Here is a 20,025-nt window from a genome sequence, read left to right as displayed (position 1 = left end):
TTGAGGCTGCGGGTCCTGTAGGGTTTTTCTTAGGCTGGCTTGAGTTTTTTCTTCTTTCCTTCCTTTGATGAGGACATAGTCTCCAGGCTGGTGCTGGAAATTCTAGAGGTGGTGCCTGTGCTAAGATTTTTACAATCTTTAAAGAGCAGGTTAGTGCTTTAAGAAAGACTTGTTGTGCTTTATTTTAATGTTTAGTTTACAGAAAACCTGAATGATACCTTTTTAACCGTAGCCAATATGTTTACACGTAGAATTTTTTCATAATTAACATTTTAAAACTTTAGACCCTCAAAACAAAAATTATACATTTCCTGCATAAATTTCTTCATGACTTTCACAGACAATCTTCAACATGCCTTAACTTTCTGGCTGTGTTTCATAATCTTCATTACTAAAGGTACATTCCTATATATTTATAACTTGCTTAATATTTCCTTTCCCTTCTTCCTAGTTTCTTTCCTTAAGTCTTTCTTTTTGCATCACTTTCTGATCTGTATTTTTCTAGTCTTACTCATTCTTTCCCTTTATTTCTCTCTCTAGGTATGGACACAAGCATATTTTCTTCCTCACGTTAATCATTCACTTGGACCACACCATTTATTATTGTTCACATCTTTCCATACAACTGCAGGTTTTATGCCTTGAGAGGTTTTAGCAAAGCGCTTTTCTACAGCTGATTGAAATTTGTCATCTAAATTTAAAAAAAAAGGGTAAATAAGGCTTGTGCCAGTAGTGTTGCAGGGTCCTTACCTATATTCCTTTTTTTTTTTTTCTGTTTTTTGAGCAAATTTTTAAGGGTGAACTGTGCTCCTTCTACTATTGCCTATCCTTGGGGTTATATGGGATGCCTGTGGAATGTTCGATATTCCACATGTGACAAAATTGTTGAAAGTGAGCTGGTATAAGCTGGACCATTCTCAGTCTTAATTTTTGTGGGCTGTCCTATAAATGCAAAAGTTAAAAGAAGATGTTTAATGACATATTGAGTAGACTTTCCAGGCAAAGCATGTGCATTAATTAAATGAGTGTTGGTATCAATGGATACATGCACATATCTTAGTTTTCCAAATTCAGGGATGTGTGTAATATCTGTTTCCCATAACTGATTGGGTTCCAATCCTCTAGGGTTAACACTTGTTGAAAGAGGGGATGTGCCTGTGAGCTGGCAATCTGGGTATTGTAGATAATTTGTTTAGCCAGCCTCTGGGTAAGTTGAAGTTGTTTAGATAAGTTTTTTCCATTTTGGTGGAAAAACAGATGCGATTGAGTGGCTTAGTCAAGTAGTAATGTCATAACTTGAAGGTCTGCTTGATCATCATTGCTATAAGCCAATGGGCCAGGCAGTGAGCTGTGGGCTCCAATGTGTGTAATAAAAATAAGATGTGTACATTGGTCTAGCAATTGCTGAGGCTGGAGAAAAAGAGCACACAGAGTGGGCTCCAGAGCGAACTTAATTGAGGCTGTAAAAGTGCTTTAATAAAATACAGAGTAATCTCAGCTCTGAGTGCTAGTAAACTTAGATTGAGTGACTGGATTATGTGGTCTCTACCAAACTGCCGCTTGTCCATGTTTACCAGACCCATCATTAAACAGCGTTAAAGCATTAGGTATGGGGGAGTGCAATACCGCTTCGAATTGCCTTTTACTTAAATGAATCCTGGTGTTATCAGGGTCATAACTTAGCAATTTACCGCATTAATCACTAAGCTGGCAAGCTGAAATAAGTAACATGAAGTTTAAAAAGAAAATCTGAAAGCATTTCTAGAAGCAGAGACTTAAATATATTTTAACCATGTGCTTAAAGCCACAGGCAGAATAGCTTACATCTTATAATTGAGTTTTCAGGCTGACCAAGTTTATGGACTCTAATGTGGCAAACAGTCTTGAAAACAGGGACTCACTAGCTGGGGAACTCAATTCAGGACTCTTTTAGCAAGTACAAATCAAAGACTATCTGTAATCAGTGGGTTAAGACAGTCATTCATGCATATGTTTTCACTACACTTACATACAACTTTTCTTCACTTTCTGAGAAGGGCACAACATTTTTACCTCCTAATTTAACATATATCATTTTGAGAGGTGACAGCGTACACCCTGTGTCTAGCTCAAGGTTTGTAAATGCACCAATCAGTGCTCTGTGTCTAGCTAATCTCGTGGGGACTTGGAGAACCTTTATGTCTAGCAAAGGGATTGTGAATACACCAATCAGCACTCTGTGTCTAGCTCAAGGTTTGTGAATGCACCAATCAGTGCTCTGTGTCTAGCTAATCTAGTGGGGATTTGGAGAACTTTTGTGTCTAGCTCAGGGATTGTAAACGCACCAATCAGCACCCTGTCGAAACAGACCAATCAGCTCTCTGTAAAACAGACCAATCAGCTCTCTGTAAAATGAACCTATCAGCAGGATGTGGATGGGGCCAGGTAAGGGAATAAAAGCAGGCTGTCCAGCCAGCAGTGGCAACCTGCTTCGGTCTTCTTCCACACCGTGAAAGCTTTGTTCTTTAGCTCTTTGCAGTAAGTCTTGTTGCTGCTCACTCTTTGGGTCCGCACTGCCTTTATGAGCTGTAACACTCACCCCGAAAGTCCGCAGCCTCACTCCTGAAGCCAGCGAAACCACGAACCCACCAGAAGGAAGAAACTCCGAACATGTCTGTACATCAGAAGGAACAAACTCCGGACGCACCACCTTTAAGAACTGTAACACTCACTGCGAGAGTCTGCAGCTTCATTCTTGAAGTCAGTGAGACCAAGAAGCCGCCAATTCCGGACACAACTTGATTAGGCTTAAACTTTTCCTTTAAAGGGTAATGTGTGGTTTTACATGCCTAGCTTTTAATTACTTTCTAACTAATTCATGGCCCTCTGTAATCTCTCTCCCTTCAGAGGTTACTGTTTTACTTAAATTGGATTTGGAGAGCTACGTCAGGGGTAGGGGAGGGAGAACAACAGAAGCCATTAGAAAAGAGGTTTTTCTTTTATTTTACTTATTATATTTTACTTAAATCTTAGCAGAGAATTATAATCAAGGATGTTGTTAGTAAACAAGGAGCACATGAGATTTTGCTGTGGGCCGCCTGCAGAGCTACAGAGCTGAGCAGGTGGGTCCCGGGGTAGGGGTTGTCACACTTGTGCCGCTTCTTTCGCGTGTGCTGCCCCCTCGCCCTGCCTAAGGGCAGCTGTTGCCGGCTGGGCGGACTTTGGCGCGCACACTTCCTGCTCTTTCACAGTAGGCTAACTCCGTGGCGCTGGGCCTGCCTCCCCACTGCTACTGCCGCCGCGCAGGCCAAGTTCCCCCGGGCATTTACCAGTTCCGTGTTTGCAAGCTTCCTTGCTGCTGAGTCTTTCTTTCCATCTACTGCCTGCCTGGCCGCAAGGCTCCGGCCTCTAATGCTTTTTCTTATATCTTTATGTACCTGATTGCTTTGCCAATCTTGCATTACTGGGCAGGTTAAGAGCTCTCCTTCTAATGCTGCCTGCTTAAGACAGGAACTGATTGCTGTAGCGTATCCTCTCTTTTTTCTTATCTATCGGAGGAGGCAGCTCAGGTAAAAACCTCCGTTTCCTCTTTTTTATGTTAGCCTGGTGATATTAGGGCCCAGGGAAGAGGAGGTGATAAGGCAGGTGACAATTTTCTCCTTCCTCTTTTTTAGGCTCTTCTGTGTGTAACTGAGCCACGGCAGCTCTACTTAAAGCCCATAACGTTAAAACTGTTACTGGGACCTGTCGCCTTTGCGCCTGATGTTACGGTTTCTCCCTACTTGTTCCCAGAGTTCTTTCTACATCTAGCATTCCTTCCGGAAACCATGGGCTTTGGGATTTAACAGTGTGCATTACAGCAGTTTTTTTTTTTTTTTTTAGCATGGATGATTAGGTCCTTTAATTGAGCCTGCGAAACAGGCTCCGCTAGCCTTAGACAATTGTTTTAATACTGTTATATACTGTTTCTGTTGTGCTGATAACTGTTGTCCCATGATGAAAACTCAGCTTGACCTAACTTCCCCCAGAACTTAGTAACCTCTAGTGGGCACCACTGACATTACTGATTACTCACTGACTTGACCACGTTCCTTTCTTCACCTTCGTTTTCCGGGGGTCCATCGTGTTTCCTGCACGCTTTCTTCGCAGCTTTCCTCACGAGGGTGTTCCTCACACTTCCTTTGTAGCTTGCCTCACGAGGGGCTCCAATTGCGGGGAGTCTGTTTCTGTAGACCCCTGACTGGCCTCACACGGGGCACCAGTTGAGGTATTGCTCCTCACGAGAGGGCATTAGCTGCAGGTGTCTACCCGCAGACCCTGACCTAAACGATGGATGAATGAAACGTACACTGACACAGATATTCTGCTTTGCCAGTCCTGCCGAGTGTCCGCCTGCCTGTACACCAAGAGAAGTTTGTCACTGTGGCCGGCCCTGAGCAGCTCGCACTCCAGGCATTTATTTAGTATACAATTAACAGAAGCTCTGAGTCAACACACTTGAGGATAATTAACATGGTTAAGAGAGTAGTTCTACAAATGATTAAAGCTCAGGTACCGCAGTTTAAAGTGAATACCATTAGGGGGCAATATCCGCAGTCTACCTCCCCCCAACCCTGAGAGGGCTATCAGGCTGAAAGGTTAGTTAATGGAGGTAGGGTAAACAGAACTGGGGAAGCGGCTATTGTCTCTAGTATATTTACCCTATGACCTAAGCTCTAAGGTAAGAACTGGCTGCCTTCAGCCTGTTCAATTATTACAAGTTATGCAACCTTTTGGCCTTTCAAAAAGGTTTGTGACTATTCCCTATAACCTTCCCTAATATTTCCCTTTAATATTTCTGCCACCATCCTGAGTGAATCCCAACAGGTTTCTCTGTTGGACAGGCAAATTTTTTCCGCAGATTAGAATAGCAATCTCACCTGTTACAGAGAGGTCGGTAAGGTCACTCACGTGTATTTTACTGCTACTTCCAGTCCTACCCTCAACACTAGCTGAACTCCAACATTGCCCCCATTGTGCTGGAGATGAGGTGAGCACTTTTAATGGATTTTACTAAAGGCAGTTGAATCTAATCAGACTAAATAACTAATCAAGTATAATCATAGCCTTATTAGTTAAAGTACAGAGAATATACCATTTATTACAACTGTTTCACAGGAAATCAAATTCTAACATTTTATTTTAGGTATCCTCTAAAAACTAAGAAAAAGATGTAAATTAAGAACTCCCTCCCTTGTATGGCTGCTTCTAAAATCTTTCCATTTTAACGAACAGTCTGTGACTTGACCTACATGCTTTCTTTTAAAAACATCTCATAGCATTCTAACGTTTCAAAGATCGCCTGAAAACTTGCATTACAAGCTCCTCAGTATCAGCTTCCTATACATTATTCCAACCTGTTTCACTTTCCTAAAGACAGAATGTGTAAAAAACATTACAGGTTTTTGGGGCAGAAGTAGGCAAACTTCAACTAGAAGGCATATTAACAGCCCAAGTGCCCCCACCTCTAAGAAAGAGGTTCCAGGGCTGAGGCCCAGGCCATGCTAGAGAGGACATGGCTATGGCTGATTGGATGGCAGAATAGTCACTTTGATGCTGTGTAGGTAGAACTTGCTGGACATCCATCCTCTAGAACACCAGAGAAAGTTGTTCAAGGGGAGATGTTTCACTGCAAGCACTCTACTACAAAACTGCCCAAGGGAAGTGCTCAGGTAAATGCTGGGTGCTGTACACTGCAGGAGATAGGTGCCAGAGAAGCCATGCATAAATCATTTTCCAAGATGAATTGTTGCCTCTTTATTTTCTATTGGAACGATTACTAAACTGATCTCCCAGGAGAATGAGCTGCAGAGGCTAAGCTGCAAGAGCCTACCCAGAGAGCACACCAGAACCAAGAAGCCCATCTCCTAACCTCTTACAATGTCTCTTCAACACCCTCTAATAACAATGCTCACTGTCAGCCAACAACAGAAAAATAATATTTATAGGGCCCATGATGTGCATTTTTTGCAGAGCCCGGCAATGAAGAATGAACTTGAAGCTAACAGGCAATAAATAGTAACTGTCACAACTCCAGTGCAAATGTAGTTTATAAGATCTAGAAGGCTGGCCTTTGTGGCTCCATTGTTCCCACGATTTTCCACCTACATCTTCAGATTTAACTTTTGAATTTAATTTTTGAAGCTGTTAACTTTGAACTTTGTCCAATGTTACCTTGAACTGGTAAGGCTATGACTTTTTGCTACTGGAGCTGAAAGGTGGGGACCATCCTCAGACCAAAAATAAAAAGCCATATACTTATAATTCTTTATCATAGTCATCTTTCAAAGGCAACCTTTCCTATTGTATCTGTCTCCTTTTTAAATGTCTTGTTTCAAACAGTTTAAAATATTTTTTCAATTTTTATAATTATTTTTAGAAGGGTTCACTGGACCACTTTTGGCCAGCATGGCAAGAAGTCTGAGGTTTTTGTTGTTTTTAAGTAGGTTCTCGGTAGAATAGATTTCAACAGAATCCTTTTTTTCTTTGGCTTGCAATAAAAATGGAAGTGTCCAAGTGCCTGCAACGTTATGAATCATTTTCCAATATGAATTGTTGGCTCTTTATTGTTTTCTGGAACGATTACTAAACCAATCTCTCTAGTTAATAACACTGATTTTTGCCCAAGATATTCTGTTCACCAAGAATTTGTGGTCTCTTTTCATAGAATAGGCTGGTTGCTAGGAAGGGACTGGCTTACTAGGGACTAAATTTTTGAAGCTACCATTTCTCATGGGACTATATTCTTCTCAAAGAATGTAGAAAGACACAATTTGTGTCACATTTAGTCTCCCAAAGTAAGTGACCAATTTTTGAATATTCAAAATGGCTACTGCCTTCACACATTAGGTGGTTGTAACAAATCGGCAAGAAACATGTAACAAATAGTATTATGAGAGGTGAGTCCGGGACTGCCTATTGCCAAAACTCTGGCAGTATTAGTACTAGAGAAAGTTCTCAAATTAATTTAGGAAAGAGTTTTAAAAAATAGAATTACAATTTCCTTTTTTTTTCTTTGTCATAGGTGATCTTGAAACTGCTATCTAGGCAAAGAAGGCACTAGAGGGCAAGATTACATCACATATCCCATTACAAATTATCATATTTTATGCTTAACTGGGAGTTCATGGCTGAAATACCTGTGCTCTCTTCAGACCAAATGGAAAATATGTGGTGTGCTGAGTTGGATGTGAGGGGAGTTGGAGTTTATGAGCCCAAATAATGTCTCTTTTTAACCAAATATGCCTTTAGACACTATAACTTGGGTCTAAACACAACATATTACTTACATGAAGCATTCATCTTGTATTCTAAATCTTAGTTGCTAAAATAGATGGTCTTTTGATATATTAATGGATTGGAGACAGAAAAGTCGAATCTGTAAGATGAAAGATTTTCATCTTCACTGCAGAATGGAAGTGGATTGAGAATGAACATGGATGCATATACACTTAATCTTTGGAGAGCTAAGTGGAGCTTCATTATATGTGAAGAACACATATAAGGAATCATATTTCAGTTAATCACTTTATAGACTAGCTTAATTAACTTTTCAGCCATCTTTCCATTTTCTTTGTAATAATACAAAATTTTCTTACCTTTATAGTGATCTAATTCTGTAAAGGGAATAAAATTTTTGTCTACAGCAATCCAATATAAGATATAAGTTGAAACTTGATCAACAAGGCTCAGTTCTCAACTAATTATATATTGATTTGTTTTCATCAAGAATATAAAGATGTTTTCTTTGGAGGTTTGCGTTAAAATATATATACACATATGGTTACAGTGTGTATTACTGATGTATGTATTCCTGCCTTTCATTTTATTTCTAGCGAAGTTTCTCTTCCTCCTGCTTTGCTTTTTTTCTTTGTATGGATATCCACTCTTCCTATATTCCCCTGTGGGTCAGGAAAAGCTGACTTCACCTCCAAATGCTAGGTTGGACCTGATTGAAATAATGATAACTCCACCTTCCGTTGTAGTGACTGGTTTAAGAATCATGTGACCCACTTTGAAACAATGAGATATGAGGAGACGTTTACTGGGAATTCATGCCACAATTAATCTGTTATCTTCTAAAAATAATTTAAGTTACACTTAGTCTGTTCTAGGTGATTACCATGAATTGATGTGAATCCTGGAATTGGTTCTGCAAACATAACAATCTCAGGATGAAACCAACACATGAAAGAGCAAGAGCCGAAAAAGTTACTAGGAAAAGAGTGAGAGATACTGGATTTACTGTGATTTATTTTAGTCTACAGTAAATACCAAGTTTTTTGTTTAAGCTAGTTTTATATTAATTGTTCCTGAGGGTATATAAATGGTAGAGTGAAAGTAATTTTTCTAAATATGACAAGTTTTCCCAAACAAGTATTACTTTCTATTTTTTTCTCTCAAGTATCTGAAAGATCAGAGAGTAGGTCTTTTAAATTATTCTAGAGCTTGCCTTTGTCTTATGGCTTTCCCTCTAATCACAGACAGTTATCAAGACGACGTGTATTCTTGATGCCAGCATGTGAAAAATTAATTTCTGCTAGAAATTGAACTTTGCACTTTTATATCTCAAAACTTGAAAGGAGAAATGTTACACTTCAACTAAAGAAAATTTCTAATAGCTTTTTACTACTTATGTTGCTGTTTCCTAAACAGATCCTTTTGTTGCAAAAAAAAAAAAAAAAAAAAAAAAAAGGTAACATAATTTTGTTTTTCAATCCCAGGTGTTGCCATGGATTTTATGTATACAAGTCACTTGAATTTGAGAGCTCAAAGGGTTCTAACCATTATCTACACTGCACAGTTAAATTCCTATTAATAAGATAAAGTACTGTTGGAAAACCAATGTATCATGGTCTATTTTGGCATTAATTTGAATTACTGATCTAGATGTCACAGGCTTTTGATATATTGTTCGTTGTCCTTTATTGTCTTAATAATACATCAAATCTGTGCACCACAGAAACTTGACTGTGAATTTAAAGTAAAATATCTGCTTATTGAAATACTAAAATACAAAGTAGTCTCCTCTGTACTGGTGAATAAGAGATTTGTTACATAGGGAAGTGTATGAAGAAATGAGAATAAGACAAAGTCCTTGCCAACAAAAAAGATAGTAGATTAGTGAAGACTGAAAGCAAATATGGACCAAAAAAATTCAAAATAAGGGACAAAGTTGTGTTTGGTTTTCATTTTAATTTTCATTTGTGTTTTGTGTGTGTAAATTTTTTCTCAATCTCTGTTGTAAGAAAATATTTGGCTGGGCGTGGAGGCTCATGCCTGTAATCCCAACACTTTGGGAGGCCGAGGTGGGCAGATCACCTGAGGTCAGGAGTTCAAGACCAGCCTGGCCAACATGGTGAAACACCATCTCTAGTAAAAATACAAAAATTAACCAGGTGTGGTAGTATACACCTGTAATTCTAGCTACTCAGAAGGCTGAGGCATGAGAATCGCTTGAACCTGGGAGGTGGAGGCTGCAGTGAGCTGAGATCATACCACTGCACTCCAGCCTGGGTGACAAAATGAGACTTTGTCTCAAAAAAAAAAATTGATGACTTTATTATGATGTTTACCGTTAACTACCTCAGTATTATTCCACTACTCACTCAATGGATCAACATACCAATGTCATATGCAAATCTGGATGCTTCACTTGGGAGCATTATAAACATGTAAACCCTTGAGTATTTAATTTCATTAATTATAACTTAATAGATCCATAGTGAGACTTGAAAAAAATCTATTGTGATGATTAATTTTGTATGTCATCTTGACTGGACTAAGAGATTCTCAGATAGTTGATAAAATATTATTTCTGGGTATTTCCAGAGGAGATCACCCTTTGAATCAGTAGACCGAGTAATACCCAATATGCTCATGAGCAAAGTGGAAATGGTGGCAGGCATGGAGGTTATACATAAGCTCAGCAACATGGACTTTCACTCACCAAGGAAATAACCTAGCTACCACCACCAAAGAGTGCCCAATCTGCCAGCAGCAGATACCAACATGGCGCCTCCAATATGGCACCATTCTCTAAGGTGATCAGCGCCTCCAATATGGCACCATTCTCTAAAGTGATCAGCTAGCTATCTCATGTCAGGTTGATTACATTGGACTACTTCCATCATGGAAGAGCCAACGTTTTGTCTTTACTGCCATGGACACTCTGGATATGGATTTATCTTTCCTCCACCCAGTGCTTCTACCAAAACTACCACTGGAGGACTTACAGAATACCTTATCCATCGTCATGGTATTCTACATAACGTCACTTCTGACCAAGGAACTCACTTTGCAGCCAAAGAAAAGCAGTAATTAGTCCATGCTCATGAAATTCCCTAGTTACCATGTTTCTCATCCTGAAGCAGCTGCCCTGATGGAATGATGAAATGGCCTTTTGGATATTCAATTCCAGTGTCAGCTAGGTCACAATACCTGCAGCTCTGCAGAAAGATTCTCTAGAAGGCTGTATATGTTTTTAATCAACATCCAATATATTTGTTTCTCTGATAGCAACGATTCATTGGTTCTGGAATCAAGAAGTGGAAATGGAAGAGGTACCATAATCGTTAGCCCTAGTAATCCACTAGCAAATATTTTGCTTCCTTGTCCTATCACTTTATGCTCCACTGGCCTAGAAGTTTTAGTTCTCTAGGGAGAAGTACTTCTATCAGGAGACACAAAAAATGATTCCACTGAACTCTAGAAGTTAAGACTGCCACATGGCCTCTTGGGGTCCTCATGCTGTGAGTCAACAGGCCAGTAAGGGAGTTACATATATTGACTGGATTGAGTGATTCAGACTACTAAGAAAACTGGACTGCTACTCTACAATGGAGGTAAGGATGAGTATGTCTGAAATATAGGTGATGGCCTAGTGCATCACTTAGTGTTACCATGCCCTGTAAATTAATGTTAGTGGAACACTACAACAACCCAATCCTGGTGGGACTACAAATACCCAGATTCAGGAATGAAGATTTTACTCCACAAAGTCAAAAGCCACAACCAGCAGAGGTTCTTGCTGAAGGCAAAGGGAATACAGAATGGGAAGTAGAAGATAATCACAAATGCAAGACCACAAAACTAGTTACAATAATGAAAATTGTAATTGTCATGAGTATTTCCTCCTTGTTACAAGTATGTGTGCATATACCCAATGCCTCTACCCCCATTGTAACTTGGAAGGAATTAACTTATATTTCATTTTATCAACTTATAGGCAAAAGGGACTGGCCTTGTCTCAGATGAGATTTTGGACTTGGACTTTTGAGTTAATGCTGGAATGAGCTAAGACTTTTGGGACTGTTTGGAAGGGACCCAGTAGAAAGTGATTGGATCATGGGAGCAGTTTTCTCTATGCTGTGCTTATGTTAGTGAGTTCTCATGAGAACTGATGGTTTTATAAGCATCTGGTATTTCTCCTGCTTGCGCTCATTTTCTCCCTGCTGCCCTGTGAAGAGGTGCCTTCTGCCATGAATGTAAGTTTCCTGAGGACTCCCCAGCCATGAGGAACTATGAGTCAATTAAAACTCCTTCCTTTATAAATTACCCAACCTTGGGTATTTTGTCATAGCAGCGTGAGAATGAACTAATACAGTTATGATGAATGATCTTTTGAATGTGTTGTTCCATTTAGTTTGCTTGTATTTTTTGAAGATATTTACATGAATGTGCATCAGAGATAGTGGCCTATAGTTTTCTTTTCTTTCTTTTTTTATGTGTCTTTGTCTGGTGTTGCTATAAGGATAATAGAGACTTTACAGAATGAGTGTGGAAGTATTATCTCATTCTCTATTTTTCAAAATAGTTTGAGTATGATTGGTATTAGTTCTACTTTAAATGTTCAGTAAAATGCCCCAGTGAGGCCACTGAGTCCCAGGTTTTCTTTGGTTGGAGACATTAGCATGTCTTCAATCTCATTACTCGTATTGGTCTATTCAGGTTTTGAATTTCTTCATGGTTCAGTTTTGGTAGGTTGTATGTTCCTAGGAATTTATCCATTTCTTCTAGGTTTTCCAATTTATTGGCATATAATTACTCATAGCAGTTTCTAATAATCTTTTGAATTTCTATAGTAGAAGTTGTATTGTCCTTTTCATCTCTGATTTTATTTATACAAGTCTTGCTCTTTTTCTTAATGTGTCTAAAAGTTTGTTGATTTTGTGTATCTTTTTAAAACATTTCATTGATCTTTTATATTTTTTAAAATGTCAATTTTATTTATTTCTGCTCCATTATTATGTCTTTTCTACTACTAATTTTGGATTTGGTTTGCTCTTGCTTTTCTAGTTCTTTAAGATGCATTATTAGATTGTTCATTTGATTTTTTTTTTTTAACTTTCTCGAAATAGGCACTTAGTACTGTAAATTTTCCTCAGTATTGCTTTTGCCATACCCCATAGGTTTTGGTGTGGGTTTTTTTCCATTTTCATATGTTTCAAGAAATCTATCAGTGTTCTTATTAATTTCTTTATTGACTCACTGGTCATTCAGGAGCATATTGTTTAATTTCCATGTGTTCATATTGTTTCCAAAGTTCCTCTTGTTAGTGATTTCTAGTTTTATTACATGTGGGAAGAAAAGACATTTAATGTGATTTTAAATTTTGAATTTTTTAAGTCTTATTTTGTAGTGTAGCCTAACATACGATCTATCATTATTAATGATTCATGTGCTGAGGAGAAGAATGTGTTTTCTACAGATGTTGAGTGAAATGTTCTATAAACATTATTTGGTCTGTAATGGAGATTAAATCCAATGTTTCTTTGTTGATTTTCTTTCTTTTTTTTTTTTTTTCTTTTTGAGATGGAATCTTGCCCTATTGCCCAAGCTGGAGTGCAGTGGCACAATGTTGGCTCACTGCAACCTCTGCCTCCTGCGTTAAAGCAATTCTCCTGCCTCAGCCTTCCAAGTATTTGGGATTACACTCATACGCCACAATGCCTGGCTTTTTTGTTTTGTTCTTTGATTTTTAGTACAGACAAGGTTTTGCTATGTTGGCCAGTCTGGTCTCAAACTCCTGACCTCAGGTAATCCATCCCCCTTGGCCTTCCAAAGTGCTGGGATTACAGGCTTGAGCCACCAAGCCCAGACTCTTTGTTGATTTTCTGTCAGTATAATCTGTCCAGTGCTGAAAGCAGGGGGTTGAAGTCTCCAGCTCTTATTGTATTAGGGTCTATCTCTCTTTTTAACACTAACGATATTTGCTTTGCATTTCTGGGTGCTTCAGTATTGTATTGGGTGCATATATATTTATAATTGTTATATCCTCTTGCCGAATTGACCACTGTATTCTTATATAATGTGACATTCATTGTCTTTTTTTAAAAATAGTTTCTGTCTTGAAATCTATTTTGTTTGTATAAGTGTAGCTACTCCTGTTCTTTTTTGGTGTCTATTTGCACAGAATATCTTTCTTCATTCTTTTATTTTCAATACATGCTTATCTTTATAAACAGTGAAGTGTTTTTTTGGTAGGCAACAATGAACATAAAATTAAACAAATAATAACGAATTTTAATGTACATAGCACTTAATGTCCTGTTGTCTCATATCAACTTTTTAAATCAACATTTCAAATGGATATTTCATGCTTAATTGTGATAATAAGATATGTCAAGTAAATGGATCTGTTTGTAATGACACTAGTACAGAGGTGAAAAAATCAGGATTATTACATCTTATTTCACATAAAAGTTAATTTATTTTACCTATCTCTCTCTCTCTGTCTTCCAGGAAGCTACCCATTAACTATAAAATAAAATCAAATTATTAGTTATCTAGTTATCTTCTTATCTTCCTCCTCATACTTTTTAAAAGACTTTTTTCATTGTTACACCTCTGTGTTCCTGCAGAAATACTTAGTCTTCATTTTCAATTAAAGCCTGCCATTCCTTCATCCTTATACCCATTCACTCATTTAACAACATTGAGCTTTTCTATTGTTAGGCACTATGCCTTTCGAGTACATAATGTGAACAGGATATGATTCCTCCCTTGAAAGTGTAGTAAGAGAGATAGCTCTTATCAGACTATTAAAGTATTTTTAAATAGTTTAAAAGTGATAGTTTGACAGTGAGTTAATGTAAATGACTGTAAGTGCATTGACATGATGGTAGTCATAGTGTCACTATAAAAAAATGAATACAGTCATAGAAATGGAGGTTACAGAAGGCTTTAAAAATGTAAATACTTGAGGTGAGTCATGAAGAATGATGAGGAGTTTGCCATTTTGCCAGAGAGGCATGGCTGGGTAAGTATCTCAGGCAGATAAAACAGCAGAGATAAAGTCAGTGAACTACTGAATTGTATAAAAAGTTGCATTAAAAAAGGATTGCATTTTTACTTCTGCTTCCTACAATGTAGATTAGAAGTACTTTACCTACTGCATCTTCTGTGTGAAACTAAAACTCTGAAATTATATATAAAATAAACAAGAAATATTAAATGGTGGGGAGAAGAAAGCAGATGAGTGAGGGAGCTTGGAACCTGAGGAATGACATAAGAATGAGTCCATGGTGTATTATTCTGTTCTCACAATGCTATAAAGACATACTTAAGACCAGTTAATTTATTAATGAAAAGAGGTTTAATCAGCTCATGGTTCTGTGTGCTACACAGTCTTCTTCTTTTGAGGAGGCCTTAGGAAACACTATTATGGTGGAAGGTAAAGAAGAAGCCTGCGTATTTTCACATGGCCATCTGGAGAGAAAGGGAGCAGGAGTTTTAAACAGCAGATCTTGGGAGAACTCTGTCACAAGATAGCACTAAGGGGATGGTGCTAAATCATTGGAAACCACCCCCATGATGCAATCACCTCTCACCACACCTCACCTCCAACATTGAGAATTACAATTCTACAGGAGATTTGGGTGAGGATACAGAGCCAAATATTATCGATTGGTTTTGTTTGTTTATCATATATTCTGTAGCTGGAGAAGGCAGAATCCTGGAATATAAATGTGAGCAACTACAACAAAAAAGCATGCTCTTTTGAACAAACAAAAAAGAGAGAGAAAGAAAGAAAAGAATAGTTTCTATAGCAAGACAGAAAGCTTTTAGACAATAATCTGTGTATTCAAGCCAAATACCACATGAAGGGCTGTGGTTATACCTCCAAATATACCAACAAAGGACAAGTAAGACGCTTAAACTTCCATCCCCATAGACTATAACAATGCACCCTGAACCCACTACTGGGGGTTGGGATAGTGCCAATGAACACTGAGTAGGGTGCCAGGACTTAGATCCTCATTGGGCACTAATGAGCACCCCCACATCCCTGAAATGTCAGTGGAGACCTTGTGAGGAATCTGAACTTACACTCTCATTCCACATTAGAGAGGCAACTTCCCTTTTCCTGTGTAGTGATATAACAGGAGGCCTAAACATAAAACTTTCATTATTCAGCAGTAATGAGTTTCCCTGTCCCCGAACTCCATGTCAATGGAAGCCATGTATGGGGCAAAAAAATGGATATGTTTGCTCCTCCCAGCCAGGGTGTTATCAGTGGAGGCCCACTGGGGAGCTGGAACTTCCACTACCATTAAGCAGAAAAGGGGTGCCTCTCCCTTCAAGAGTTAACAGAGGCTGAATAAGGTACCTGGATTTTGACTCTCACCTGGCAGTAACTAGTGAGTACCACCATTTTCTTTTTGGAGAAGTGTCAGAAGAACAAAGCTAAAACAAAATGTTTAAGTAAGATTCAGAATGTCATAGTGTAATAACCAATATATCCAGTTTCCTATCAGAAATCATTTTTTATACCAAGGAGCAGGAAAATCTCAAATTGAATGAAAAATGAGAACCAACAGACACCAACACTGAGATTACAGACATATTAGACATATCTGACAAGGATTTTAGTGGAGCCATCACAAAAGACTTCAATGAGTAATTACAAAAACACTTAAGGAGTCTCTGAAAAGGAGTGGAAAGTCTCGGTAGATAAATATAAGATGTAAACAATAATCAAGTATAAATTTTAGAACTGAAAATTACAATAACCAATACAATAACCTTAGCTAATGGGCTCAACAGCAGAATGGACAGAGAAGAAAGAGTCCACAAAAATGAAGATAATAATAATTGAAAACTATGAGAAGAAAGAAAATGAATGAAGTCTCACTGGCCTGTCATACTATAAAAAGAGAGTTAACTTTTGTGCCATTACAATTCCAGAAGGTGAGAAGAGAGGAGAACTGAAAATTTTCACAGACATAATAGCTGAAAATTTCTGAAGTCTCACTGGCTTGTCATAGTATAAAAAGAGAGCTAACTTTTGTGCCATTACAATTCTGGAAGTTGAGAAGACAGGAGAACTGAAAATTTACACAGACATAATAGCTGAAAATTTCTGAAATTAGGCAATAATGTAAGCTTACAGATTAAAGAATAAGAGGAAAAGCAAAACAAGATAAACTTAGAAATATCCAGGCCAAGAAATGTCATAAATAAACTTCAGAAAACTAAATCATACATAGTGTATTCTCCAATCTTAATGAATAAAACTAGGAATAACAAAGACAAGGGAAAAATATCCAACGGTTGAAAACAAAACAACATCACACTTGTAAATAATACTAGATCAAAGAGGGAGTCTCAAGGGAAATAAAATTTAACTGAGTAAAAATGATAATCTAATATCAAATTTGAAAAGATGAAACTCATTGTTGAGGGAAAGTTATAACACTAATTGCTCATATTAGGAAAGTAGGAAAGTGTCAAATCAGTAGTCTAAGGACTTACCTCAAGGAACTAGAAAAAGCAGAGCAAAATAAATTCAAACCAAGTGGAATGAAGTAAATAAGATGAGAAAATTAAACAATGTGATTGGAAACAGAAAAATGATAGAAAAAATTAACAGAAGAAACATCTGGAACTTGAAAAAGATCAATGAAATTGACAAACCTCTAGCAAGACTGACAAAGAAAATAAAAGAAGACACAAATTACCAGTTTTAGGAATGAAAGAGAAAATACTATTACAGACCTTGCAGACATCCAAAGCATACTAAGGGGGAATACTAGAAACAACTTTACACACATAAATTTGACAACTTAGAACAAGTGGACGAATTCCTCAAAAAATGCAATCTGCCATAACTCACCCAAGAGGAAATTGATCATATCAATAGGCTCAAAAACTATTAAGGTAATTCAATTTATTATTTTTAAACAATCAAACAATAAATTTCCAGGGCCAGATGAATTCACTGGAGAATGCTACCATGTTTTTAAAGAAGAATTAATGCTAATTCTATACAAGCTCTTCCAGAATATGCAAGAAGGGAAAACTTCTCAATTTTATAAAGCCAATAATACCTTATTACCAAAACTAGACAGACACAGTACAAAAAGGAAAAAAAAATTACAGATCAGTATTCCTAATAAATATAAATGCAAAAATTATTTTAAAAATTAGCAAATGAAAGTCTGCATATAGATAAACAATTATACATCATGACTAAGTGGAGTTTATGCTGAGGATCAAAAGCTAGTTCAGTATTCAAAAATCAATAAATATAATTCATTAACAGCCTACAGAAGAAAAACCAATAATAATTGGTGCTGAAAATGACTTTGATAAGGGAAAGCAAATGGACAGAGATTGATTCACCGTCAATTCGTGATAAAAGCTCTCAGAAAAATAGAAATCAAAGGGACCCTTTCCAAGAAAAAATATCCATTGGGTACTATTCTTTGTTTTTGTTGTTGTTGTTGTTGTTGTTTTGAGATGGAGTCTCACTCTATTGTCAGGCTGAGTGCAGTGGCATGATCTCGGCTCATTGCAACCTCTGACTTACTGGCTCAAGCGATTCTCCTGCCTCAGACTCCCAAATAGCTGGGATTACAGGCATGCGCCACCATGCCCAACTAATTTTTGTATCTTTATTAGAGACAGGGTTTCACCATGTTGGCCAGGCTGGTCTCAATCTCCTGACCTCGTGATCCGCCCGCCTCGGCCTCCCAAAGTGCTGGGATAACAGGCATGAGCCACTGCAAGTGGCCCATCGGGCACTATTCTTATTGCTCAGGTGACAAAACTATCTGAACACCAAGCCCCCATATGACACATGGTTTATCTATACAACAAAACTGCACAAGTACCCCTGAAAATAAAAGTTTTTTATTATTGTTGTTGTTGTTCTTTCTTTCTTTTTTTAACATCTACAAAAAGCCTACAGCTAACATTATACTTAATGGGGGACTACAGAATGTTTTCTGTCTAATATCAAGAACAGGGCAAGGATATCTGTTCTCAACACTCTTATTTGATATGGCACTAGAAACTACCGAATGTAACAAGATTTTTTTTTTTTTTTTTGTAGTGGAGAAGGGGGCATATAGATTAGAACAAAATAAAAATGTTCTTATTTGCAGATGACATAATTGTCTATGTAGAAACTCCGAAGGAATGTACCCCCCCCAAATCCTAAAATTAAAAAGTGAATTCAGGGACATCACAGAATACAAGATAAATATTTAAACTGTCTTTACAATGACCACATATATATATCAAAATTAAACATACAATAGTCTTTAGATCTGCTCAAGAAAAGAGAAATAGTTTGGTATAAATCTAGCTAAACATTAGAGAACTTTTAGGCTGAAAACTACAAAAAAGTGATGAAAAAATCTAAAGTTAAATAAATGGAACATATAGTTAATGAGTTGAAAAATTCAACATTGTAAATACAGCAATTATTTCCAAAGTGATATACAGACTTAAGGCAATTTTTGTCAACATTGTAGCACAATTTTTGGAAACACTGAGATTATTCTAAAATTTATATAGAATTTAGTTCTTAGTTTTACATAGAAATACATGAGAACTCAAAACGATTTTAAAAAGAAAAATAAAGGGGGACAAATTACTGTAACAAATTTAAAGATATTGTATAGCTACAGTGATCAAGGCTGCACGATATTGGTGAAGTAACACAATTATGTAGAACATCTTTTATGTCTTCAACAATGTTTTATAGTTTTCACTTTGAAAGTCTAACTTTCTTGGTTATTTATTTCAAGGTGTTTTATTCTTTTAGATGCTTCTATAAATTGAATTATGTCTTAATTACATTTTAGATTGTTCATTGTAGGGGTATAAAGACATAATCAATGTTTGTGTGTTTGTCATGTACCCTGGAACTTTGCTGAATTATTTGTTAGCTTTAGTAATTTTCTTGTGGATTCTTTGGGATTTTCTATATATAGAATTTTGTCATCTGTGAATAGAGATACATTTATTTCTTACTTTCCGATTTTGATGCTTTTTACTTTTTTATGTTACATGAGAGTTTTTTTTTTTTGCTTTGTTTTTTGATAGATATCTTTTATCAGATTGAATAAGCTGTCTTGTATATTCCTACCTGCTTGACTATTTTTATCATGAAGGGGAACTTTATTTTGTCAAATGCTTTTTGTGTATGCATTGAGGTAATCTTGTTGTTTTTACTCTATATGCTGTATTACACTAATTGATTTTTGTATGTTAAATCAATTGTCCATCAGGTAAATCCCACTTGCATGTGGTGGACAAACATATTTATATGTTGCTGGATTTGGTTTCCTATTATGTTGTAGATTATTGTATCTATATTCTTAGAGATATTGCTATGCAGTTTTCTTTTTTGTGATGTCTTTATCTGGTTTTGGTATAATGTTATAACACTAGCTTCACAGAATGAAGGAAGGGCTCACTCTTTTTTTGGCAGAATTAGTAAAGGATTGATGTTAATTCTACATTAAATGTTTGGCAGAATTGGCCTGTGAAACCACACAGGCCTAAGCTTTTCTCTGTAGAAAGTTATAAAATGATAAATTTAGACTTTTTACTTGTTCCAGATGTATTCATTTTTTCTATTTCCACGTGGTTTAATTTCAGTAGTTTGTGCCTGTTTAGGAATGTGTCAATTTTATATACGCTATCTATTTTTTGACATGTAGTTGTTAATAGCATTCTTTTAAAATCTTTTTCATTTCTGTGAGGTCTATGGTA

The 20,025-nt window shown here is 37.0% G+C and overlaps 1 protein-coding gene across 1 annotated transcript in view; it reads left to right on the top strand.

The window, feature by feature from the left end:
- The first annotated feature begins 2,378 nt into the window (after nucleotides 1-2,378).
- The window catches only part of SCN7A (sodium voltage-gated channel alpha subunit 7), a 200,281-nt gene continuing 182,634 nt past the window's right edge, over nucleotides 2,379-20,025 (top strand). The window contains exon 1 of the mRNA XM_016949969.4: nucleotides 2,379-2,807. The gene's annotated coding sequence lies outside the window, so the exon portion shown is untranslated. The remainder of the gene's footprint in view (nucleotides 2,808-20,025) is intronic.

This window comes from Pan troglodytes, chromosome 13 (assembly GCF_028858775.2).
Source record: "Pan troglodytes isolate AG18354 chromosome 13, NHGRI_mPanTro3-v2.0_pri, whole genome shotgun sequence".
NCBI classification, from domain to species: Eukaryota; Metazoa; Chordata; class Mammalia; order Primates; family Hominidae; genus Pan; species Pan troglodytes.
The sequence above is the reverse complement of the archived record's forward strand: the minus strand, read 5'-3'. Positions and strand labels throughout refer to the sequence as shown.